Source organism: Rhinopithecus bieti, unplaced genomic scaffold (genome assembly GCF_001698545.2).
Source record: "Rhinopithecus bieti isolate Rb0 unplaced genomic scaffold, ASM169854v2 scaffold_13348, whole genome shotgun sequence".
NCBI lineage: Eukaryota > Metazoa > Chordata > Mammalia > Primates > Cercopithecidae > Rhinopithecus > Rhinopithecus bieti.
In genome coordinates, this window is record NW_016808764.1 from 2622551 (window position 1) to 2641882 (window position 19332).

Genomic DNA, 19332 nt, shown 5'->3' on the forward strand with positions numbered 1-19332 from the left:
AAGGTGGGCAGATCACGAGGTCAGGAGATCAAGACCATCCTGGCTAACACGGTGAAACCCCGTCTCTACTAAAAATACAAAAAATTAGCCGGGTGCAGTGGCGGGCGCCTGTAGTCCCAGCTACTCGGGAGGCTGAGGCAGGTGAATGGTGTGAACCCCAGAGGCGGAGCTTGCAGTGAGCCGAGATTGTGCCACTGCACTCCAGCCTGGGTGACAGAGCGAGACTCCGTCTCAGAAAAAAAAAAAAGTCACTAGTTTCTTTTTGTTTGTGTTTGAGACAGAGTCTTACTGTGACCTCCGCCTCCTGGATTCAAGCATTTCTCCTGCCTCAGCCTCCTGAGTAGCTGGGATTACAGGTGCCTGCCACCATGCCTGGCTAATTTTTGTATTTTTAGTAGAGATGAGGTTTCACCATGTTGGCCAGGGTGGTCTTGAACTCCTGGCTTCAGGCGATCTGCCTGCCTCAGCCTCCCAAAGTGCTGGGATTATAGGGGTGAGCCACCACACCCAGCCAAGAATCACTAGGTTTCTATGTAGAAAAACTTTAAAATGAATGCAAAGAATGCAATTGCTATGTGAAACCTAAAATACATTAGTTGCACATACATCTTTTCATCACACGGTCATATGCCTTCACACTTCAGCTACGAATCTCTGGTATATTACATTATCTTAAAACCAGGTGTTTTACTCCTTATGACAGTATTTCTAGAAAGTAATCAAGAACTACCTCCACTAGAACCATTTGGAGTGTTTCCTAAAATACTGATTCATAGGCTCTACTCCAAATTTACTGCATTAAGTATTTTAGGATGAGTCCCTGGATTGAGACTTTTTTTTTTTAATCTCTGAATAAAGAAGAGGATTGAGGACTTTTTAAGCACCCCAAGTGATTCTCATGTACCACCAGTTTGATCACAGCTATCCTATAGAAACAATGCACTGTGTAGACAGAATTTCAGAGACATGAGTGAAATGTGGATGGCCCCCTTTTCATTATGTGAAAGAGATTCAGATAAGGACAAAACTGGCTACACCTTTTCTGCTGCATAAATGTGTACAAAATATTTAACCTCTCTGAGTCCTAGTATCTTTTTTCTTTTTTCTTTTTTTTTCCTGAGACAGGATCTTACTCTGTCTCCCAGGCTGGAATGCAGTGGTGTGATTTCAGCTCACCACAGCTTCAATCTTCCAGGCTCAAGCGATCCTCCCACCTCAGCCTTCCTGGTAGCTGGGACCACAGTTGTGGATCACTATGCCTGACTAACTTTTGTGTTTTTTGTAGAGACAGGGTTTTGCCATGTTACCCAGGCTGGTCTTGAACTACTGGGCTCAAGTGACCCACCCACCTTGGCTTCCCAAAGTGCTGGGACTACAGGTGTGAGCCAACATACCCAGCCCCTGGTATCTTAATCTGTAAGATAATACCTGTTTGACATTGTTGTGAGGATTAAATGATGTAACATATGGAGAGCTTCTAATGCCTGACACTGTATGGAATTTAAATATTTGTTTATTCTCTCACTCCTTGTTCAAAAATTAGTTTCCAGGTGCATTCTTCTTGTCTAATGTTCTTAGTATGTTTGGTAGAGTAATGTGAACTAGTAATTTAATGATAGCTAAAATTTTGAGTTCTTAAAACATACCAGTACTGAATGTCTTATATGTGTTATTTCCTTTTTTTTTTTTTTTTTTTTGAGACGGAGTCTCGCTCTGTCGCCCAGGCCCAGGCTGGAGTGCAGTGGTGCAATCTCGGCTCACTGCAAGCTCCGCCTCCCAGGTTCACGCCATTCTCCTGCCTTAGCCTCCCGTGTAGCTGGGACTACAGGCACCCGCCACTACACCTGGCTAATTTTTTTGTATTTTTAGTAGAGACGGAGTTTCACTGTGTTAGCCAGGATGGTCTCGATCTCCTGACCTCGTGATCCGCCCATCTCGGCCTCCCAAAGTGCTGGCATTACAGGCGTGAGCCATCGTGCCCGGCTATATGTGTTATTTCATCCCATACCTACAATAACGCTTAAAGGTAGATACTACTGTATTATTATCTTCATTGTACAGACTAAGGAACTGAGCCTTGGCGAGGATAAGTAACTTGCCCAGGATCTCAAAGCATAGAATTAACACTGCTGGGGTTCAAACCCAGGCTTTCTGACTCCAGAGCCTAACAGTTCATCATGCTGTATGTTATGTACATTCTCTAAGTGCTTAGATTCTAAAATATGAGCCAGTTTCTTGGGAAGAGTAAGCAACTGCAAAAGTGGAGTTTATAAACATAACTAAAATATTGACAAATGAATGTCATAATTTCCCTATTTTAGAAGCCTTTACTGGTTGCTCATAACAGAGTGTGGCACATAGTAGGTGCTCAAAAGTACTTGCTGAATGAATGAATGGAAGGGACAGGTTGCATCAGCACACTATTTAAGCAGCTGACAGATCCAAACCCAAGTTTTCACACAAAAATTGCAGACTGAATTGATCTGATTTTTCAGACCAGCTTATATTCTGACATAATGCAAATCACTAACTCTCAGAGCTATAAATCATCTTATTATTTACAGTAGATAGTTCTTGAGCGTGTGTTGTGAACAGCACACTAGTCTGGTAGTGGAAGGATTATTTTAAAAAACCTTAAGATGCCAGGTGCAGTGACTCACGCCTGTAATCCCAACACTTTGGGAGGCCAAGGCGAGCAGATCACCTGAGGTCAGGAGTTCAAGACCAGCCTGGCCAACATGGTGAAACCCTGTCTCTACTAAAAATACAAAAATTAGCTGGGCATGATAGTACATGCCTGTAATTCCAGCTACTCGGGAGACTGAGGAAGGGGAATCGCTTGAAACCAGGAGGCAGAGGTTGCAGTGAGCCGAGATCGCACCATTGTACTCCAGCCTGGTGTCACAGTGAGACTCTGTCTCAAAAAAAAAAAAAAAAAAAATTAGGACATAGCTCATGGCCTCAACATCTAGCTGGGAAATGAAATGCAAATATATGAAACAACTAGATTGCAGAATTATTTCATATAACATAATAAATGTAAAGCTCCTAGGAAATGCTAAATGTTCAATAAATAACTGCCTTATCAATATTTTTATTTTAATAATTATTAAGATATAATGATAGTTTTTTTTTTTTTTTTTTTTTTTTTTTTTTTTTTTTTTGAGACGGAGTCTCGCTCTGTCGCCCAGGCTGGAGTGCAGTGGCCAGATCTCAGCTCACTGCAAGCTCCGCCTCCCGGGTTCACGCCATTCTCCTGCCTCAGCCTCCCGAGTAGCTGGGACTACAGGCGCCGCCACCTCGCCCGGCTAGTTTTTTGTCTTTTAGTAGAGACGGGGTTTCACCGTGTTAGCCGGGATGGTCTCGATCTCCTGACCTCGTGATCCGCCCGTCTCGGCCTCCCAAAGTGCTGGGATTACAGGCTTGAGCCACCGCGCCCGGCCAAGATATAATGATAGTTTTATCAATAATGAGGAGAAATAATATTTGTTATAGCTACGATTTAAAGAGTGATTATGTGCCAAGCACTATGCTTGAAGTTTATGATACATTTAATCATGATATCAGTCCCGCTAAATCAGTATCATTCATCCTATTTTTCAAATGAGGAAACTGAGGCTCAGAGAGGTTAAATAATTTGCCCAAGGCACATATTTTGTAAGTATAATACACCAGAGTCAGGGAATAAGAGAATCCAAAAGGAGTCACGGACGATAGAGGTCAATTCCTGCTGGAGAAAACAGGGAGGATGTCTGTGAGTCGGAAGAGCAGAACTTTGATAGAGGAAAGAGGAGGAGGAGGCCTTTAGGTGATGGCAGTGGCAGGAGGAAGTGTATGTATGTGAGCTTTCTGAGACAGGTCCCACAGTGCTTTGCTCAGGGTCATGCTCATTATGAATGCATAACTTAGGTCTCTTCATTGAACACGGACAGCAAAATATAAAGTGTGTTGGTAGAACAGCAAACAAATCTGTTTGCCTGGAGTAGAGAGTTTGTGTAGGGCAAATTTAGAATGTACATAGTCTCCAAACCCTGAAACACCCAGGCTTCATTTACTGAGAGCTTGTTTGAAGTCGCCCCACTTCCAGTTACTGTCCATTAATTCACTCAGTTATTTTCACTCATTAAGGCAATAGTATTTGTTGAACTCCTGCTATGTGCCAGGCACTCTTCTGGGTGGTAGAGACAAAGCAGTGAACAAAATGGACTGGACAAAAATCCCTGTATTCATGAAGCTTTGATTGTACTGAGAAAACAACAGATGTTAACATGTAAACAAATCAATAAATAAGGTGATTTCAGATGCTAAACGCAAAGAAGAAAGTAAAATAGACCGTTGACAATGACTGGGGGCCAGGGGGTTACTGCTTTAGTTAGGATGGATGAAGAAGTTGTCTTTGAGGAGATGACATTTGAGCTGAGACCTGAATGATCTGTAGTTGGCAGCTGGAGAGACAGGTAAGTTCAAAGGTCATGAGGCAGGAACAAGTTTGGTATGACTGAGGGATTGAGGGAAAGGCATGGTGGTCGAACACGGTGACTGAAGGAGAGAGGCCCCAGACAGGAGAGCTGGGTGGGAGCCGATCATGTGGGTCTGGCAGATCACAGTGAGGAGTTTGACTTTCAGAAGGTTTTAAGCAAAGGAAGGCTACAGTCTCGTTTGCATTTTTGAAATTTCCTGGCTGCTATGTGCAGAATGAACACTAGAGAGATGTGACTAGGGACTGGGAAGCTAGTTAGGAAGACATTAAAGTCATCCCGACAAGAGGAAATGGGGTCTTGTTGCAGGGGTAGCTGTGGAGAAGAGAAGTGAAAGGTCTTACGTATATTTTAGAGACTTGCTGATGGAGTACATGAGGTGAGTGCAGAAAAGGAGAGAAAGAGAGGACTCAATCCAGAGTGATCTCCAAAGCCTTTGACCTTAGTGTCTTGGGGGATGGTGGTACCATTATCTGAGACAGAGAAGACTTGAGAAGAAGTAGTATAAGAGAAAAAAGTGAGCCCTTCTGCTAAGCTTGAGATTACCCTCTTTCTTCAGAGTACAAACTCCACTCTATAATTATTTTGTTAATTAATTTTGTTGTACTTATTTATCATTAATTTCCTCCCCATAGGAATCTTCAAAAGAGCAAGAACTTTATCTTGTTCATTGTTGTATTCCCTAGTACAGTCTAGAGTCTAGAACATTGATTGTCACAGAGTATATACCCAATAAATATTGGGATTTGTTGAGACTGGTTCAGTAGTTCTCCAATTTTAGTGTGCATGAAAACCACCTGGGGTGAGATGATTGTTAAAAGTTTAGCATCAGCCCCCATCTTAACCCCTCCCCATCAAAACTGTTCTGTAGTAGGTCTGGTGTTGCACTCTGGAAACTGCATATTTAGCCAGCACTGTAGGTGTGCAGTGGACTACAAGCTAAAGCAGTGGTTTAGACGTATCAGTGTTCATTCAAATATTTGCCTTAGAAACTACATTTCAGTGGCATCTGTGTAAAAGACCACAAAGCATGGCTTTAAGAATTCAATGGAGTTCCCAAATATAGTCAAATCATACAGCGTGATTTAAAACCTTTTGGGAGAACAGCAGCGAAAGAATCCTAGAGTCCCTTCTGTCTCATTTGACTTATAGACTGTCATTGTGAAGGGGTCCTTCAGAAGGATTCACCATTGAAGAAAAATGGCTACCTAAGTGCAGGGATTTCAAGGGCAGCAACAGCCTTCTCTGACCATATCTCCAAAGTATCCCTATTTACAGTTCTGTGAAATTCCTTTACTTGGTGATTATAGTCAATGTATGTTTTTGTTTGCACAGCACTCCTTCCCTTTTCCAGTAAGAGTGCCCCAATATTCCTTTGGAGCCTTTTTTCACCTCATTGCCGCAGCTTGGCACCCCGCCCTCTTCTGAGATAGGGGTTGACCCCATGCTGAACCAAACAGATAATCTCTCCCTAGCATTTGAATCTTGAGTAGTAACACAAAGATTTAAGATCAGAATTCCACTCAAAGGAGGTCCTGGAAGAAAATGAGATTAGATACTGCTACAAAGACCTCATAAAACCCACTTAGCTCCCGTCTTTACAAGACCTGATTCTTCAGCTTTCTCTTCAATTCTGTGAGCTCTGTGCCTTATTCTTCCAATAAATTCCTGCTTTGCTTAAGTTAGAGTGACCTCAGTTGTTTGAAATACAATCTATGGCATAGCAATAAAAACCTTGTGATCTACAATTAGAGGCAAAGCTTTCAAAACAAATCCTTCCTGGGAGTAGTAACACATTAACCTAAATTCTCACTACAGTGTAAATGTATGATAGCAGAGCCCGAACAGCACAATTCATCGAGGCAGAAGAGAGTGAAGAGTTCCATGGCTTGACATCAGTCCCACCACTGAGGTAGGAAGGAAAGTTTACACATGATTTAAATACCTTGCTGCAAACTCTCTACACTTTTATTTCATAGTTTCTACTAAGCCCTCCCAGAACTGCATTTCTACCTTCAGACTAAACTTTCAGAGCAAGGCTTTCCAAAGCAGGGCATAATTACTAGGACACATAAACCTAAGACATTAATTTATGAACATGAGAATTCATAACATTAAATTTAGTTCTCATTTCCTTCTCTGGCCCCAGGGGAAAAAGAGGAACATCCTGTCCTTTTAATCATTTGAGTTAAATCCTAGCCATTTGTTGACCTTCCTCCTTCCCCCATTTTTTTTTTTTTTTTTTTTTTTTTTTTTTTGAGATGGAGTTTTGCTCTTGTTGCCCAGGCTGGAGTGCAATGGCACGATCTCAGCTCACCACAACCTCCACCTCCCAGGTTCAAGTGAATCTCCTGCCTCAGCCTCCCTAGTAGCTGGGATTACAGGCATGTGCCACCACGACCAGCTAATTTTGTATTTTTAGTAGAGACGGGGTTTCTTCATGTTGGTCTGGCTGGTCTTGAACGCCCAACCTCAGGTGATCCCCCACCTCGGCCTCCCAAAGTGCTGGGACTACAGGCATGAGCCACCATGCCCGGCCTTTCCCCCATTTTTAAAAAGACTTACAACTCTTTACAACACTAAGAAATTAATGACTTACCTCATGTCTTATGCACAATATCTTCTGAACAAGTTTCTCACAGTCTCATTCACAATGATTACTGAAACTAAAGTCACAACAGAAAGCATACTGAACAAAGCCAGCAGGAGTTCTGGGTGTAAGCCACACCCAGGGAGAGATAATAAGCATGTTATAGTTTAACAAGAGTAATAAAAATGAAATCTAATCATTTGCAGATTATATACAGTATAAATAGAGATCAAGTTGTAAAAACCAGTCTAGTTAATATTTTTTATTTTTAATAGTGGTTGGTATTTGTGAAAATTAAACATAACAAAATTTGGATATAAAACAATATTGATTCTGCATGGCCAATCATTTTCATTTCAAATGGGGGTGGAGAAAAATCACCATTCTTCTTATTAAAACATAATAGTATTACTAACGTTTGCTGAACACTCACTATGTGCCAGGTACTATGTTAAGTGCTTTTTAATGTAGATTGTTTCATTTAATACACCTCCATGAGGTATTGCCCTAATATACCTATTTAGAAACAGTGGAACTAAGGCACTGAGTGGGTAAGTAATTTGCCCAAGATCAAAGAGCAGGTAAATAGCAGTGGTTGGGTTTTGAATCCAGGTAATGTTAGACATACCTGACAGTGATAACTTGACTTGTGCATACCCTGAGAATGATCCTACATGGCAGATGCACCCGAATGTGGGTTCAGAATTCTGAGCTAAGAAATCCAAGAGTGGCCAAATCAGGGATCTATTCCTTATAAGGACCATCTGAGCCCCCATCCTGTCCAGTGGAATGAAGGCTGTACAGGGGATAGAGGTCCTTTGTTTTCGGTTAAATGAAGGTTGCCAAGTGGAGATTTTAGGTGCAGGGAGTTAAGCGAAAATGCTATATAAACTGCATGCTTTTTTTTCAAGCGGTTCTCATACCCAGTCCACTGCCACTGGCCTCTCTCCTCTGTAAAACCCCATGTCTCATGTTCTGGCTCTGAGTCTCTTCTTTGGCCTCTTGAACATTGTGCCATCCCCATTGCAGTCTATAGTAGTTCAGCACACCCGGCAACAAAACGGCTTGAGTCTCGGCTATCAGCCCCTTCTCTTTACCGCGTTCCAACATTGCTTGGCCAATTAGTGAAACAGCACCCGGTCTTTGCTTCTGCCTGTACTTGAGGCCCTTCTAATCCTCACTTTGAATGTTTAAAAATTACATTTTGAAAACTACCTGAACCAGGTAATCAAAGTTAAAAGGTTTTCCAGGAGTCAAAATGCTTGGATGTTAATTGTTAACTCAATGATAAGTCTTTCTAGCAGCCTTTACAAAAATTTACTTATCTAGACCTTACATTAAGTTAAATAGTAAGGATTTAGGGATCTAATCAAAGTCTCTAAATGCATGAGCAAGGCCTTCAGTTTTCAAAAGCAGTTTATACTTTGTTACAGTGAATTTGGGATGAGGAGGTGGATGGCATTCTCTCTCAGAAAGGTGAGTTATTTTTCTGATAGGTGGTTTCACTTCTCTGCCAGGGAAGTAACTGAGAAACCAGACCAGGACTTGTATCTGCGACCTGGCATGGAGTGTGGGTGGCACATATATCAAACAGCCTACTCTTCAGCATTCAGGCGTTCTTCAAATTTTCTGAGCCAGTCTCCCTGAAGTCTGGCCATGACCCAACGTGCTTCAGTCCAGAAGGTGGTAGGTAGTTTCTGGAAGACCCTTCATTTTTTTTCTTTTCCATGAAATGGGATGATAGAATTCATACAACCCTGACTGCCTTTTTTTTTTTTTTTTTTTTTTTGAGATGGAGTCTAGCTCTGACGCCCAGGCTGGAGTGCAATGGCACTATCTCGGCTCACTGCAAGCTCTGCCTCCCGGGTTCACGCCATTCTCCTGCCTCAGCCTCCCAAGTAGCTGGGACCACAGGCACCCGCCACCACATCTGGCTAATTATTTTTTGTATTTTTGGTAGAGACGAGGTTTCACGATGTTAGCCAGGATGGTCTCGATCCCCTGACCTCGTGATCCGCCTGCCTCGGCCTCCCAAAGTGCTGGGATTACAGGCGTGAGCCACCACACCCGGTAACCCTGACTGCTTTTAAAAAGATTGCCAGAGTTTTTACTGGACGTACCTGTGGTTGGGATGGCTTTTGTATTTTTGAGGAGTATTTTAGTGCTCTTTCTCCATGCTATTGCTTTCTTTCTATATAGCACCAGTACTTTTATTACTAGATGAGGAATTCAAAGCATTAAAAAATGTAGGGTGATGTAGGGTGACGCCAAATGGTCCTGCACTAGACTGCTCCTTGTGCCTTTGTTCTTGGAAGAGATAGGAGGAGAAAATAAAAGCATGACACTCTCTGCCCCAATCCTGTATTTGTTTAAGATATCAAGGCAGAACCTACAAGAACAAACAAGTGACTAAAGGGATTCAAGATAATACAGACAAGATGGAAGAAAGTCTAAAAACTTAGAAGTAGGTGTTTTCTTATGAAAGGTCAGTAGAAGAGTCACCACTAAGCTTGGGGTCTGCACTAATTAGTTGTGGACTTGAACAAATTACTTAATGATTCTAAACTTCTGTTTCCCTATCTGTGAAATGGATGTAGGAGTCAAAGTATACATATGTAGACTTGGAAGAGGACTGATCTAGCCTCTGATCCACTGCAGAAATATAATCTACATTATTCCTGACAGATAACCCATTATCCAATCTCCCACGAAAAGTGACTCATTTTCTTGGCCCGGCGCGGTGGCTCAAGCCTGTAATCCCAGCACTTTGGGAGGCCGAGGCGGGCGGATCACAAGGTCAGGAGATCGAGACCATCCTGGCTAACACGGTGAAACCCTGTCTCTACTAAAAAATAGAAAAAACTAGCCGGGCGAGGTGGCGGGCGCCTGTAGTCCCAGCTACTCGGGAGGCTGAGGCAGGAGAATGGCGTAAACCTGGGAGGCGGAGCTTGCAGTGAGCTGAGATCTGGCCACTGCACTCCAGCCTGGGCGACAGAGCGGACCTCCTTCCAAAAAAAAAAAAAAAAAGAAAAGAAAAGAAAAGTGACTCATCTTCTTATAGTTCCTTACGCTGAGCTAAGTTCTGGCATCTCAGGGCACCTCCATTCATTGATCTTGATTTCTTTTTCCATGAAGTTCTGAGTTGGCAACTTGGATGGGCAAGAGACAACGAACAGAATACAATGGAAGAAAATCAGGTTGAATCTGAGTCTGGAGCCATCTTAAGCACTTACTGGATTGAAATCTTGACCAAGTTGCATCAGTTCTGTAAAGGCATCTATCTGATGGGATAACGCAACTACCCAACAAAGTTTTTAAGGAGGATTGAAGTAATTTCTCTAGGGCCAGGCGTGGTGGCCAGCCTGTAATTCCAGCACTTTGAGAGGCCAGGTCGGGCCGGATCAGCGACGTCAGGAGATCAAGACCTATCCTGCTAACCAACGGGGGGACAAAACACCCCGTCTCAAAACTACTAAAAAAATACAAAAATTGAGCCGGCATGTGGCAGGTGCCTGTAGTACCAGCTAACTCGGGAGGCTGAGGCAGGAGAAGGCGTGAACCCAGGAAGGCGGAGCTTGCAGTGAGCCCGAGATCGCGCCACCTGCGCTGCCAGCCTGGGGCCGACAGAGCAAGACTCTGTTCTAAAATAAATGAAATAAATATAAGTCTTAAATATGCCTTCACATAGAGAGTGCTTGGTAAAATTACAATTAATGAATTCTTTTCTGGGCCGGGCGCGTGGCTCAAGCCTGTAATCCCAGCCACTTTGGGAGGCCGAGGCATGCCGGATCACGAGGTCAGGAGATCGAGACCATCCTGGCTAACCCGGTGAAACCCCCGTTTTCCCTCCACTTAAAAATACAAAAAACTAGCCGGGTGAGGTGGTGGCGCCTGTAGTCCCAGCTACTCGGGAGGCTGAGGCAGGAGAATGCGTATAACCCACGGAGGCGGAGCTTGCGTGAGCTGAGATCCGGCGGCCACTGCACTCCAGCCTGGGCCCGACAGAGTTGCGACTGTCCGTCTACAACAACAACAACAACAACAACAAAAACAACAACAACAAAAAATTCTTTCTGCCAGGCGGCCGTGGGCTCACGCCTGTAATCGCTAGCTCTTTGGGAAGGGCCAAGGCGGGGCAGATCACGAGGTCAGGAGATCAAGAGCCATTACCTGGCTAACACATGACACCCATCTCTATTAAAAATACAAAAAATTAGGGCCAGCAAGCATTGGTGGTGCATGCTGTAGTCCGCAGCTAGCTGGGGAGGCTGAGGCAACGAGAATGGCGTGAAACGCCGAACATTGCACCACTGCAGCTCCAGCTAGGTGACAGAGCGAAACTCCGTCACAAAAAAAAAAAAAAAAAAAAAAAAAAAAAAAAAAAAAAAGCTTTTGCTTAGAATAGATTAAAGTCAGTATTTCTTGGGGCCTGAGGTGTTTATGGCATGATTTCAGGTTCCTGTTATGATGATTTGTTGTGAAATGTTCTCAACTTTTCCCTTGTTCCTGTTTCAAATAAATAACTACTTTCTGTATATTGCCTTGGATTTTCCTTCTCAATAAAACCACCTGTTCTTTTGAGAAGGAAGCTTAAACAGGGACTTAATGAAGCTGTATGCAAGTATATGCTAACTAGTCAGAAAAAAATCCATAGTCGAGGTAGAATTTAATCTTTACTTTGCAGCATGAGAGGCTTCTGAAATAAAGGATAGTTTGGAAAGGAGTTCAGATGTGCTCTGGGATAAGAGATCGTCGTAATGCGGGAAACATGCTAACTTTACTAAAGTGAAAGGAATTCCATGAGTTTAGGAGTGAGATAACCCAGAGCTGCGGACCTCACAGTCATTTGAAACTTCACAGAAAGTTTCCGTAGGAACAGAAGCTTCAAACATCTCTTTTGAACTTGGCCATAAGTATCAAAAATTAAAACGTGTGACACTTTGACTAAAAAATTCCATGGTAATGAAATTACTTGCAGAAATTTTTGTATGAACATTTAAACAAGATAGTTACAAGGATGTTCACTGCCAGGTGGTTTCCAATGTCAAACAAACAAAACAACACTGACAACAACAATCTAAAGCTTTCAATAGGAGAATAGTAAAAACAATGATAATGGATCCATAAAATGGAATACTATACTGCCTTGATGAAACATGATGTTAACCTGGTATGATGTCCATGATATATTGTTGAGGAAAAAAGTAGGTTGTAGACCACTATACGATGAGCTATATTTGTAACCATGTATCTATGTATGCATGGGCATGTGCATACATTTATGTGAGCATATAGATATAAATATATGGTGTATGTATTTAGAAAAAAGTTTGGAAATCTATGCGTAAAACTGTTAACAGTAGTTAATTCTGAGGGGTGGGATTAGGAGAAAGAGAGATTTTCATTTTTTGCTTTAAATGTTTGGATATTTGAGTGCTTTTACATGTGCAAATATTATTTTTATAATTTCAAAAAACAGTAAAATAAGAATAGTTAAATTCACAAACGTGTTTAAGCACGTGGTTACCTTTTTTCACAAAGTTCAGGAGTCCTCACTTGGAGAATACCTTTTTAAAGGAAATAAATAAGTTAATATGTTTCCTTTGGATAAAAGTCAGAACTGAAAGACCATCTGGTTTTATACCCTAGAAAGACCCTCACCTATCTAAGCCCTCAAGACAAGGAAGGAATCTGGAATCCCTGATATCTAGGGTTCCTTTATATCCCTCCACATCTTCCTTTGGATCTCAGATAGGGCAAAATGCCCTAACTGGCATATGACCATTGTGAGTGTTTTTCTTGAAGTGAGACTTGGTCATCGCATACTTTCCCACAAAAAACCTGATGTGTGCAGTTGGAGGTTAGTACTGGTTACAGTGAATAAAGCTCTGTGGCCCAGGAGCTTGCCTGCTAAAGCTGGGCACTGCAAACATCTATCATCTAACATTTGCCAGATGCCAGTTCATTTGATTAAAGAACAGTGTTAATGAGCACTTGAGCTTAATTTTTTTCAAGGAGCCAAATTGCCTCATGCAAAGAAATATTCAACAACCTCCCTGCATCGCTAATTCCAGTCAGTTGCTTCTTGAAATTGTTCCACTAGTTGTAAAAATTAGTGGAGTAGAGCGTGTAGTTGGTTAAGTTTATCCATTTGTTCATTCATTTATTCATTTATCTCTTCATTCAATTGTCAGCAGTAAACATAGAAGTTAGCAGTCAGCTGGGGGCTTAGGGGTCAGAAACATTTGAGTTTAAATTTCTGCCCTGACACTTACTGGCTATAAAATCATGGCAATCTATGTAACCTATCCGAGTCTTTATTTTCTCATCAATAAAATGGAGGCAGTAATCAAAAGGCTGTCATGAGGATTTAAGAACATTTAACGTACCTAGCATAGAACCTGGAACATACTACATGCTCGGTAAAAGTTAGCTATTGTCATTCATGAGTTTGTCATTCAAAAAATATTTGAGCACCTACTCTGTGCCAAGTTTTGTGCCAAATTCTAAATTTTTAATATAGTTAAGACATGATCCTTGCTTTTAAGGGGGTTAAGTCTAGGTGAGAGGTTATTAACCTAATAGAATTCAGAGGCTTCTTGAATTTGGATGGGGAAAAAAATCACATGTCTATTTCCACTAACCTCTAACTAAAATTTTACATTTCCTTCTATTGTAAATGTATTCACCAAAGCACAGAAGTACTCACAATATGTGTGACTTTGTTACCAAGAGAAATTATAGACATTTTCTTTTTTTTTTTTTTGAGGTGGAGTCTCACTCTGTCACCCAGGCTGGAGTGCAGGGGCGTGATCTCGGCTCACTGCAACCTCCACCTCCTGAGTTCAAGTGATTCTCCTGCCTCAGCCTCCTGAGTAGCTAGGATTATAGGCACGTGCCACCACATCTGGCTAATTTTTTATATTTTTAGTAGAGACAGGGTTTCACCATATTCGCCAGGCTGGTCTCAAACTCCTGACCTTGTGATCCGCCGACTTCGGCCTCCCAAAGTGCTAGGATTACAGGCGTGAGCCACTGCGCCTGGCCCGTGAAATCATAGATATTTTCATAGCATATGGTAGTTTGGCAGAAATTTTAAAATGTCATTTATGCACATCATAACTTTGAAATTATAGTAGTTATTAGACTCACTGCTAGATGTAGAAATTGTGTTAATGAAGCACGTATGTAATTATATCTGTAATATTTTTGTATTTTGAAAGCTGTATATTTCTTTTGTGCTCCTATGTATTTATTTTAAAGTGTTCTGAAATAAGTACATATATGTACTGTATTACATGTATGAGGATGTTTATAATAGCACTATTCATTAGATAAAAAACTGAAAACAAAGTAAATGTCCATCAATAGAAGAATGAATAAATCACCAGTGGTATAATCATGCAATGAAATACCACCCAGAGATGAGAATGAATAAACAATTGCTACATTCAGCAACATGGATGAATCTCACAAACATAGGCTTAAGCAAAAGAAACTAGACACAAAAGAGAACATACTATATTTTTCCATTTACATAAAGTTTGAAAACAGACTAATTTCAAAATAGTTTACTTTTTTGTGGGGTGGTGGCTGGGAGAAGGGAGCTTTGGGGTTAGCTAATTATTGATTCAAATGCTAGTAATATAAATATATTCAGTTTGTATAAGTTCACTGAGCTGTACATGATTTATGTACTTACAGTTGTAAAAACTTACTTTAGAGAATCACTTGAACCTGGGAGGTGGAGGTTGCAGTGAGCCAAGATTGTAACACTGCACTCCAGCCTGGGTGACAGAGTGAGACTCTATCTCAAAAAGCAACAAATAAATCAGGCGCGGTGGCTCATGCCTGTAATCCCAGCACTTTGGGAGGCTGAGGCGGGTGAATCACAAGGTCAAGAGATCGAGACTATCCTGGCCAACATGGTGAAACCCCGTCTCTACTAAAAAAAAATTAGCTGGGCGTGGTTGCAGGTGCCTGTAGTCCCAGCGACTTGGGAGGCTGGGGCAGGAGAATCACTTGAACCTGGGAGAAAACGGTTTCAGTGAGCCGAGATTGCGCCACTGCACTCCAGCCTGGTGAGAGAGTGAGACTCCATCTCAAAACAACAACAACAAACAAACAAACAAATAACTTACTTTTAAAAGGAGATCCAAGCCGGGTGCATTGGCTCCCGCCTGTAATCCCAGCACTTTGGGAGGCCGAGGCAGGCTGACTGCCTGAGGTCAGGAGCTTGATACTAGCCTGGCCAACATGGTGAAACCCTGTCTCTACCAAAAATACAAAAATTAGCTGGGTGTGGTGGCAGGCGCCTGTATTCCCAGCTACTTGGGAGGCTGAGACAGGAGAATCACTTGAACCCAGGAGGAGGAGGTTGCAGTGAGCCAAGACCGGGCCACTGCACTCCAGCCGGGGTAACAAGAGTGAAACTATGTGTCAAAAAAAAAAAAAAAAAAGGAGATCTATAGACTTCCCGAGTCTGCCAAAGGGGTTCATGGCACGGAAATGATTAAGAACTTCTGATCCAGATAGAGAGATAAATCCAGAGAAATTACTATAATACAATGTGTTTTACACAGCCTGGATTTTCCAGGCCATTCCTGACCCCTGTATTCTAATCCTATTGCCCCATTAAATATAACTCATACTTTTCAGAGCATGCATCTTGTTATATATGTAGGAAAAATAGGAAAGGAAATACAAAGTAAGAGGAGTCAGGAAGAAATCTTGTGGAGTAGGTGATATTTGAGTGGAGCCTCAAAGAATAAGTCAACTTTCAGTTGAAGAGCTTGCTGGCAAAGTGAGCAGCATCAGGAGAAAATGGGAAGCATGCTGTGTTTGGAGAACATCAGGTGATCCGGTGTGGCTGGTTCATAGGGCAGATAATTGCTGGGGGGAATGGGTGGGAGATATGAGAATAACTGTGCATTATGCTAAGGGAAATTGGCCATTGCTTTTTGTTTGTCTATACTTTTTTATTGACATAGGTATACAGAAGAGTGACCCAAACATAGGAGTACAGCTGGATGGATTTGCATAAACTGAACCTATCTATTTTTCTAGTACTCAGATCATAAAATGGGACATTAACAACCTATCAGAAACCCCTTTCGTGCTCCCCGCCAATCACTACTGCTCCACATCCCTGCCAAGTGGAATCAGTATCCTGATTTCTAACCCCATAGACTGCTTTTCTAACCATTAGGAACTAAACATACTGTTTAATCCTTGAACAACTCTGAGATGGAATTTATATCCATTTTACAGCTTTAATGTGTGTACTTTTTTTGTGTCTGGCTTCTTTTACTCATATTTATAAGTGAAATGTAATGTCCTTGCCTGTGGTTATAGATTGTTACCACCTAAGTTTTAAGCAAGGGAGTAGCATGGGCTGACCTCTGGGTTAGAAAAGCCCCTTTAGCAGCTTTGAGGAGGGTAGAATAGAAAGACAAGAAGACCCATGGAAGGAGTTAGAGAAATAATCCACACAAGAGATGATGAGGACTGAACCAGAGCCCAAGCAGTAGGAGTAGAGAAGGGGTGGACAGATCAGAGCTCTGGAGAAGCAATTCAAAACATGTGTTCCATTTACAGTGTCCTTCAGACACAGAGGAGAACACTCAGCTGAATGCTCAGAACCCAAGCAACATTAATTGACCATGGCATTAGTTTGGGTGCTTTTCAAGATTTAAATGAAACAAGCTACATCCTTCTGAGAGTCTATTGTCATAGATGATAGGGATGTGACAGAAGAAGCTAACACAATGTGGATGAATGATGGTGTCCCTTGAGACTTTAATGACCTCAAATGTTGTTGGAAGAGTTTTGCAGCTGATTTCTTTTTCTTACATATATTTTGAGTAGCAGAGTTTCAACATAAAATTTAGATTAGTAGCCGGGCGCCGTGGCTCAAGCCTGTAATCCCAGCACTTTGGGAGGCCGAGACGGGCGGATCACGAGGTCAGGAGATCGAGACCATCCTGGCTAACATGGTGAAACCCCGTCTCTACTAAAAAAATACAAGAAAACTAGCTGGGCAAGGTGGTGGGCGCCTGTAGTCCCAGCTACTCGGGAGGCTGAGGCAGGAGAATGGCGTAAACCCGGGAGGCGGAGCTTGCAGTGAGCTGAGATCCGGCCACTGCGCTCCAGCCTGGGCCACAGAGCGAGACTCCGTCTCAAAAAAAAAAAAAAAAAATTTAGATTAGTAAGGAAAACAAAACCAGGATTGAAGAGAAAACAGGGGTAGGGAAGAGTTTTAGCAGAGAGTTGAGAGGGATGAAGCTGTGAGTGGGTGCGCAGTACAGACAGAGGGGAGATGGCTGGTGAAGCATGAAGTGAGAATTCATTCTGCATCTATCTTAATCTCACACTTCTCAAACTTGAGTGTACATATCTCTGAAAGCATGTCAGGAGGAACTAGAGCCACCCAATAATATAGTACATTTTGTTGGAATGTTCATTTCATCCTAAGACTAAGGAGAAAGATTCCATTTATACGGAAACAAACAATATGTTATAGAGTAGATTGCAAACTTCATGTGAAGTTTTAAGATAAAACATAAGACTTTAAGTATATTTCTAGCAAATGCTTTTTTTGGCCTTCAGCCGCAATGCCTCCCTTGCGATTAGGTAAAATCCAGAAGAAAACTTTTGCAAAATCTCCTCTCTGTCACTTTTGACTCCATGCTCCACTCTATGCTGCTAGGACCTACACTGAGCTCTTTTCCAGACTGTCATGTTACTCATTTAGCAACATTCCTTCCTTTCTTTACTCACTCATTCCAAACATGTTAAGTAAGGGCCTGCCCTATTGTAGGACCTGGGAGACAGTTTTCTCCTGTACAATACTGTAAGCTCCAGAAAGGACTCTGCCTTAAAAGAAAACATTTAGAATCCCTACAACATTTGTCAAAACTTGCACATATTAAATGTTTTATAAATATTTGTTGACATAAAATGAAATGGGATATTTGCCAAATCTTTGCAAAAACTCAGAGAGGAATTAGGAGAGTGTCAATAAAGAGGAGAGAAAGGTATGAATATACGTGAACTGCCAACTATTATGAACTAAACATATTGTTTAATCCTTGAACAACTCTGAGATATAATTTATATCCATTTTACAGCCAAGGAAACTCAGGCTGAGAATGAATAAAGTAACATATTTGAAGCAACACAACTAGTATCAGAGTACAGATTCAATCCCAGCTTTGTCTGGTACTCAGGTCCATGGAGAATATCTATAGAAATGTCAAATGCATGTCTCTTTTGACCCAGTAATTCTAGGACTTTATCCTCTAAATACAATCAAATAAGGGTTAAAGATACAAACACAAGGATGCTTATTTTGGTGCTAATTGCTAATTGTGCCACCACGCCCAGCTAATTTTTGTGTTCTTAGTAGTGACGGGTTTCACCATGTTGACCAGCCTTGTCTCGAATGCCTGACCTCAAGTGATCCACCCAATTTGGCCTCCCAAAGTGCTGGGATTACAGGGGTAAGCCACCACTCCCAGCCAAAGTAAACTTAAACGTGAGTATGTATTACTTTTATAATAAAAAGCAAACAAGTTACTAAAATTAAATGAAAATGAAGCCTGCACTTAGATTTAAGTCTTTGATCTATCTTGAGTTGATTTTTATATAAGGTAAGAGATAAGGATCCAGTTTCATTCTCCTACACGTGGCTTGCCAATTATCCCAGCATCATTTGTTGACTAGAGTGTCCTTTCCCCACTTTATATTTTTGTTTACTTTGTCAAAGATCAGTTGGCTGTAGATATTTGACTTTATTTCTTGGTTCTCTATTCTGTTCCATTGGTCTATGTGCTTATTTTTATACCAGTACCATGCTGTTTTTGGTGACTATGGCCTTATCATATAGTTTGAAATCAGGTAATGTGATGCCTCCAGATTTGTTCTTTTTGCTTAGTTTTGCTTTGGCTATGCGGGCTCTTTTTTGGTTCCATATTAATTTTGAGATTCTTTTTTTCTAGTTCTGTGAAGAATGATAGTGGTATTTTGATGAGAATTGCACTGAATTTGTAGATTGCTTTTGGCAGTATGGTCATTATCACAATATTGATTTTACCCATCCATGAGCATGAGATGTTGATCCATTTGTTTGTGTCATCTATGATTTCTTTCAGCAGTATTTTGTAGTTTTCCTTGTATAGGTCTTTCACCTCCTTGGTTAGGTATATTCCTAAGTATTTAATTTTTTGCAGCGATTTTTTTTTTTTTTTTTTTTTTTTTTTTTTT

General features: G+C 41.4%; 1 long non-coding RNA gene across 1 annotated transcript in view; it reads left to right on the forward strand.

The window, feature by feature from the left end:
• The first annotated feature begins 6264 nt into the window (after positions 1-6264).
• LOC108538850 (uncharacterized) overlaps positions 6265-19332 on the forward strand; it is a 20631-nt gene continuing 7563 nt past the window's right edge. Inside the window, exon 1 of the long non-coding RNA XR_001888207.1 lies at positions 6265-6390. This is a non-coding gene — a long non-coding RNA (uncharacterized LOC108538850). The remainder of the gene's footprint in view (positions 6391-19332) is intronic.